Source organism: Schistocerca americana, unplaced genomic scaffold, assembly GCF_021461395.2.
Source record: "Schistocerca americana isolate TAMUIC-IGC-003095 unplaced genomic scaffold, iqSchAmer2.1 HiC_scaffold_43, whole genome shotgun sequence".
Lineage (NCBI taxonomy): Eukaryota > Metazoa > Arthropoda > Insecta > Orthoptera > Acrididae > Schistocerca > Schistocerca americana.
Window position 1 is genome coordinate 1,675,459 of NW_025726159.1, and position 8,029 is coordinate 1,683,487.

An 8,029-nucleotide genomic window follows, 5' to 3' on the forward strand; every position below is an offset into this window, starting at 1 on the left:
TTCGCAAACCTCGGAAAATTGAATTAAAATTTTATTTGTGTAAGTATGTATGCAAAACTCTTGTAATCTGGTGTTCTGATACAGCTATATCACGTAAAGGATGGAAGAAAATATGAATTCGAATCAACCATAAATCACCCAAGGCAAAAGACATCCATGAGCTTTATGAAATGTCAAGTAGGATTGTGAAGATAACTCCACCATGTATTAGTTACGTATTCGATGATTTGTACAATGAGTCTTTCACGTATCAGCAGGTTTCTGACAGGTTCAGTACAAGTTAGTGGAAGCACAATGTAAAAAAAAGAAAGAGATAATGTAGAGATTTAATGGTTACTGTCTTTGTTATTGGCATTTTCTAACCGTTTTGCTAAAAACAGTGTATAAGATCATCGAGGCATATTTCAGTACACACTACGATTAATTAGATTATGCCATTTTCAGCACAGTCTGCACTGTTATCAGATCTCCGATGACGTTGTTGGCAGTGACACTGTGCATGGTTGCTAGGATTCTGCCTTCCCCCCCCCCCCCTTTCCTCCCCCATCCCCCTCACTGCCACCTCAACCATTTCCTCTGGTACCAGTACGGACCTACATCTGTTGCCCTACACATTAAATTGTGGGAAATTATAAAACTGTGGGTAACTGTCGTAAGTGCAAAATGATGGAAGTATCCAAAAATTCACGATGGCGAGCCTTAGATGAGTTTTATGAGGTCACAAACCAGGACGCTGATCCAGGATTTTGGACCTAGTCAAACTGTTTGATGTATAAAATCGAGGATATTGGACTTAAGCACAACCCTATTTCGTCACAATCTAAGATAACTGACCCTAGCACAGCCTGCATGGTAGGAAATTCGGGATATCGGTTGTCAATGCAGCCCTACGATGTCACAAGACACATTTACTACGTATAGAAAATTGTCCTTTGTTTAAAGGGAGAGAAATTAAAAAGTCCAGTTGTCCGAAACAGAACCGTGCCAGATTTACGTGCTCGAGTCCACCTGCAGCCGACCGCTCCGTTCTGATGCCCGCAGCAGTGGTGGTCGAGCTCAGGTGTTCCGGGAATGAAGTGCGCTAGCCGCAATGCGCCGTCGTGACTCGTGGCTCAGTATAAAACAGGAACAGAAAGCACTAGGAATGCGGGAGAAACTGACCAAACACAAGGGGATTTCTTTCTGAATCGTATGCACTCCATGGCGAATTGTCAATATTTCATATGGTAGGAAAGGGTGTTCTTCATCCTTTGCAAATAATACTTGAAACACTTGTAAAATAATGGGTGTAACGCAGTAGTGAGTAATACAATACAGAATATGCACTGTCCAGACACATAACTGTAATCACCTGCCAATAGATGGAATAACCATCTTTCGCAGCACGGACCACTGCGAGACGTGCAGGAAGAGAGTCAGTGATGTTCGGCAAGGTACCGATACGGATGCCGACTCTACTGCTGTGATCAGCTGTAACAGGTTTCTCGTCTGAAGATCCGTGGCGCAATCAGTCCGGTCTATGTGGCCCCAAAAATGCTCGATTGGGATTAAATCTGTATTGTGTGGTCGTCACGAGAGTCCAGTAAAGTCATCTTCGTGCTCTTCGCACCACGCACGTGTACTGCGAGCAGTGTGACACGCCGCATTGCCTTTTTGCAGAGGAGAAACGTACTGCATATGGGGATGGGCGTTGTCCCCAAGGATAGATACATACTTGTGTTGATCCATTGTGGCTTCTAGACGAGATCAACCAGGGACTGCCACGAAAACATTCCTCAAACCGTAACGTTCCCTCCTCTGATCCGGACCCTTTCCTTTCAGACGTTTCACCTCGGCCATCTGTCTGATGGAGTGTGAAACGTGATTCTTCTGTAAAGACCACCTGTCGCTTCTTAGTGGACGTGCAGTTGCGGTACTGGCGTGCGAATTCCACCCTTTGCGCCGATGAACAACAATCAGCATGGGTGTTTGAACCATGAACGTGCTACAGAGGCCCATCCGCAGCAACGTTAGCTAAACGGTCGTTGGAAGGACACTGTTAGTAGCCTCTTGTTATTGTTCAATGCTTACACGTCGAATCAGCAGTACACATCTCCACAGTCGTCAGTCACCCCTGTCATCTATGGCCCATGCTGCACCACAGTTGTCTTTCCGCAGATTTTGGATAGCACCATTTACCGTGGATGATATATAAGTATTTTAACTAGGGCGGAATGCTAACTGTTTAGAAACTTAGCCGTTTTGGGAATGCTACAATCATTGGCCTGAAAGCCAATTATCATGGCTCTCTAGAAGTCAGGTAAATGGCTCCATTTCCGCATTACAACGACTGCACTGTTTCCCGAATCCCTCCGCCCGTTGACTTGATGTATATACCCTGCCGTGCTAGAGCTGCCACCTGCAATCTGTGAGTGGCTATTACACTTTGACGTCGAACGTAGGTGGTGGTCACATTAATGTGACTGGCCCTTATATCACAAGCAATTTTTAGTGGTTTGTACCATTCATCTCTTCCTTACTTCGCTTCTTCAAGAAGCCTCCACCATTCTGCGCTCTTTTCTGAACTCAACCTCATATTTATAGCTTCGTTTTTATTACACTTTGGTCCACAGTTGGAAATCATCTAAAATGTTTCAGCTACCTCTTTGTATGCTCTATTTTTTGTGTACTGTTCATATGTGATTTTCAACAAGCAATGTCTCTCGCAAGTCCGCCTCCATAGATGAATCGTCAGCGTAGATGGCTTCCATGCGGAGGACCCGGTTATATTCCCTCAAAAGCCAAGGAATTTTTCGTGGTTGGAGTACCGAGACTGGGTGCACTCAGTCTTGTCATGTCAATTAAGAAGCTATCTGATCGAGTAGAAGCGGCTCCACGATCTGGAAAATTCGCGAAACGGTTGGGAGAGAAGTGTGATCACTACATACCTTTCATACCGCGTCCCTATGACATCCCTTGGACCTTCACGGCCTGGACAAGGATCCTGTTACGCCTTTAGTGGCACAATTTCATAGGTGTTTTTTTTTTTTTTTGATTTGGACAACGGTTCACTCCTTCGCCATACTGTAAGGAAGTAGAACCTGCTGTTACATGAAAACCACAAGAAAACATAGACTTTACGAAACTGGCTGATGAATATGCAAGGGTACGAGAAGATAATTAGGCCAGATCGCCATTTTCGAGAACTACAGCTAATGGCCTCAAGGTCGTGGCCCCATTGACGCTCATGCAGAGACTGCAGGCGTCCCGGAATCCACCGGAGATATCTACAGCCCGTCGCTAAAATCCGCTGGTGTGTCTCCAATTAATGCAGTCATACGCAGATAGCTCAGTGCAAGACACTGATGCGATCACAATGTAAGCAATTCGCTACTGTTTCGGTTTCCATGACAACGCTTTTGGGTTATCGTACATTATCACTGTTACGCGAGAAAAACATTTCGAACAGCACTGCTCCTCGTAACGTCTACGAAGTTTTCCTGAAACTGGAGTAGGTAACGTACGCACGAATGAAGTAATAGGGAGAAAGCATGATGTAGGAAAATTTTATAAATGTAGTAGATGTGCAAAATAATTTCGTAGGTTTTGTTAACTGTAGTACCTGTTGTATTTTAATATCCTTCCGTAATGGTAGTAATAGTATCATGTTGCGATACAACCGTGCGATGCTAGCAAAATCCTTCGTCCTGTTAAATTGTGTAAGAATGTGTGCAAGATATCTGCAACCTAATCATACAGTCCTAGGAAAAATTTTTCAAGAGCTTGCAGAGACACCACTAAAACTAGGAGCACAATACGCCATTACTACTGCAAGAGACTTGCTTCTTCACCCATCAACAATTTATCGCAGTGTCACAGAAGTAACTGACGAAGGGCAGGGGGTCTGGTTTATCTAATGAAAAAAATTTTGAAATGTGTGTGAAATCTTATGGGACTTAACTGTTAAGGTCATCAGTCCCTAAACCTACACAGAACATAACCTATATTATCCTAAGGACAAACACACACACCCATGCCCGAGGGAGGACTCGAACCTACGTCTGGACCAGCCGCACAGTCAATTTCCCTAAGCGGTGCAAGACATGGACAGTGGTGCGTGTGCATGTGGACAGACACGTATAAAAACTATGCATTCAGTGTTGCGAGAGTTTCATTGGAAATATCGGGTCCGTCGTATTTCAGAGTTCTCGAGTGATATAGGGAAGAGTGCTAGAAATATACGGTAGCAAATTAAAACTAACATGACCAAGTTACGGATATTTACGAGGGGCGTTCAATAAGTAATAAAACACATTTTTTATGTGAAAGCCGGTTGGTTTTACTTAGGAGGCCAACACTATGTTATTTCCCACTCTTTTAGCTACAAAATCCAATTTTTTAACATAATCTCCTTTCAATGCGATGGCCTTACGCCACCATACTGGGCCTCTATGCCCGCATGGTACTACTCTACTGGTCGACATCAGAGCCAACGTCTTGCTGAACGTTCCCATCAACCACGTGCTGCTTCCAGCGGAGAGAATCCTTCATTGGGCCAAACAGACGGAAGTCGGTAGGTGTGGAGGATGAGGAAGAACAGTCCAATGTCGTTATATGAAAACCTCCCGGGCGTGCAGACTCGCGTGAGGCCTTGTGTTGTAAAGGAGAAGAAGTGGCAATGAACACGCTGTAATCGTTTCTTCAATTTTTTAAGAGTAGCCCAATACACTTGCAAGTGTATCGCTGCACCATGAGGGAGGACATCAAACAGAGTAACTTAGTCAGAGAGTGAGAGCCTTAGAAGACTGTCACCGTGACGTTAACGGCTGAGAGTGCGGCATTCAACTGTTTCGGGCGTGCAGACTCGCGTGAAGCCTTGTGTTGTAAAGGAGAAGAAGTGGCAATGAACACGCTGTAATCGTTTCCTCAATTTTTTAAGAGTAGCAAGTGTATGGTTGCACCATGAGGGAGGACATCAAACAGAGTAACTTAGTCAGAGAGTGAGAGCCTTAGAAGACTGTCACCGTGACGTTAACGGCTGAGAGTGCGGCATTCAACTGTTTCGGGCGTGCAGACTCGCGTGAAGCCTTGTGTTGTAAAGGAGAAGAAGTGGCAATGAACACGCTGTAATCGTTTCCTCAATTTTTTAAGAGTAGCAAGTGTATGGTTGCACCATGAGGGAGGACATCAAACAGAGTAACTTAGTCAGAGAGTGAGAGCCCCAGAAGACTGTCACCGTGACATTAACGGCTGAGAGTGCGGCATTCAACTGTTTCGGGCGTGCAGACTCGCGTGAAGCCTTGTGTTGTAAAGGAGAAGAAGTGGCAATGAACACGCTGTAATCGTTTCTTCAATGTTTTAAGAGTAGCCCAATACACTTGCAAGTGTATCGTTGCACCATGAGGGAGGACATCAAACAGAGTAACTTAGTCAGAGAGTGAGAGCCCCAGAAGACGGTCACCATGACGTTAACGGCTGAGAGTGTGGCATTCAACTGTTTCGGGCGTGCAGACTCGCGTGACGCCTTGTAAAGGAGAAGAAGTGGCAATGAACATGCTGTAATCGTTTCCTCAATTTTTTAAGAGTAGCCCAATACACTTGCAAGTGTATCGTTGCACCATGAGGGAGGACATCAAACAGAGTAACTTAGTCAGAGAGTGAGAGCCCCAGAAGACTGTCACCGTGACGTTAACGGCTGAGAGTGCGGCATTCAACTGTTTCGGGCGTGCAGACTCGCGTGAGGCCTTGTGTTGTAAAGGAGAAGAAGTGGCAATGAACACGCTGTAATCGTTTCTTCAATGTTTTAAGAGTAGCCCAATACACTTGCAAGTGTATCGTTGCACCATGAGGGAGGACATCAAACAGAGTAACTTAGTCAGAGAGTGAGAGCCCCAGAAGACTGTCACCGTGACGTTAACGGCTGAGAGTGTGGCATTCAACTGTTTCGGGCGTGCAGACTCGCGTGAGGCCTTGTAAAGGAGAAGAAGTGGAAATGAACATGCTGTAATCGTTTCCTCAATTTTTTAAGAGTAGCCCAATACACTTGCAAGTGTATCGTTGCACCATGAGGGAGGACATCAAACAGAGTAACTTAGTCAGAGAGTGAGAGCCCCAGAAGACTGTCACCGTGACGTTAACGGCTGAGAGTGCGGCATTCAACTGTTTCGGGCGTGCAGACTCGCGTGAAGCCTTGTGTTGTAAAGGAGAAGAAGTGGCAATGAACACGCTGTAATCGTTTCTTCAATGTTTTAAGAGTAGCCCAATACACTTGCAAGTGTATCGTTGCACCATGAGGGAGGACATCAAACAGAGTAACTTAGTCAGAGAGTGAGAGCCCCAGAAGACGGTCACCATGACGTTAACGGCTGAGAGTGTGGCATTCAACTGTTTCGGGCGTGCAGACTCGCGTGACGCCTTGTAAAGGAGAAGAAGTGGCAATGAACATGCTGTAATCGTTTCCTCAATTTTTTAAGAGTAGCCCAATACACTTGCAAGTGTATCGTTGCACCATGAGGGAGGACATCAAACAGAGTAACTTAGTCAGAGAGTGAGAGCCCCAGAAGACTGTCACCGTGACGTTAACGGCTGAGAGTGCGGCATTCAACTGTTTCGGGCGTGCAGACTCGCGTGAGGCCTTGTGTTGTAAAGGAGAAGAAGTGGCAATGAACACGCTGTAATCGTTTCTTCAATGTTTTAAGAGTAGCCCAATACACTTGCAAGTGTATCGTTGCACCATGAGGGAGGACATCAAACAGAGTAACTTAGTCAGAGAGTGAGAGCCCCAGAAGACTGTCACCGTGACGTTAACGGCTGAGAGTGTGGCATTCAACTGTTTCGGGCGTGCAGACTCGCGTGAGGCCTTGTAAAGGAGAAGAAGTGGAAATGAACATGCTGTAATCGTTTCCTCAATTTTTTAAGAGTAGCCCAATACACTTGCAAGTGTATCGTTGCACCATGAGGGAGGACATCAAACAGAGTAACTTAGTCAGAGAGTGAGAGCCCCAGAAGACTGTCACCGTGACGTTAACGGCTGAGAGTGCGGCATTCAACTGTTTCGGGCGTGCAGACTCGCGTGAGGCCTTGTAAAGGAGAAGAAGTGGCAATGAACATGCTGTAATCGTTTCCTCAATTTTTTATGAGTAGCCCAATACACTTGCAAGTGTATCGTTGCACCATGAGGGAGGACATCAAACAGAGTAATTTAGTCAGAGAGTGAGAGCCCCAGAAGACTGTCACCGTGACGTTAACGGCTGAGAGTGTGGCATTCAACTGTTCCGGGCGTGCAGACTCGCGTGAGGCCTTGTAAAGGAGAAGAAGTGGCAATGAACATGCTGTAATCGTTTCCTCAATTTTTTAAGAGTAGCCCAATACACTTGCAAGTGTATCGTTGCACCATGAGGGAGGACATCAAACAGAGTAACTTAGTCAGAGAGTGAGAGCCCCAGAAGACTGTCACCGTGACGTTAACGGCTGAGAGTGCGGCATTCAACTGTTTTGGGCGTGCAGACTCGCGTGAGGCCTTGTGTTGTAAAGGAGAAGAAGTGGCAATGAACATGCTGTAATCGTTTCTTCAATTTTTTAAGAGTAGCCCAATACACTTGCAAGTGTATCGTTGCACCATGAGGGAGGACGTCAAACAGAGTAACTTAGTAAGAGAGTGAGAACCCTAGAAGGCTGTCACCTTGACGTTACCGGCTGAGGGTGCGGCATTCAACTGTTTCGGGCGTGCAGACTCGCGTGAGGCCTTGTGTTGTAAAGGAGAAGAAGTGGCAATGAACACGCTGTAATCGTTTCTTCAATGTTTTAAGAGTAGCCCAATACACTTGCAAGTGTATCGTTGCACCATGAGGGAGGACATCAAACAGAGTAACTTAGTCAGAGAGTGAGAGCCCTAGAAGACTGTCACCTTGACGTTAATGGCTGAGGGTGCGGCATTCAACTGTTTCTTCGGGGGAGAGGTGGTTTGGCGCCACTCCATGGATTACTCTTTTGTTTCCTGTTTGAAGTAATAAAGCCACGTTTCATGGCCCGTGACGACGTCGTACAAAAA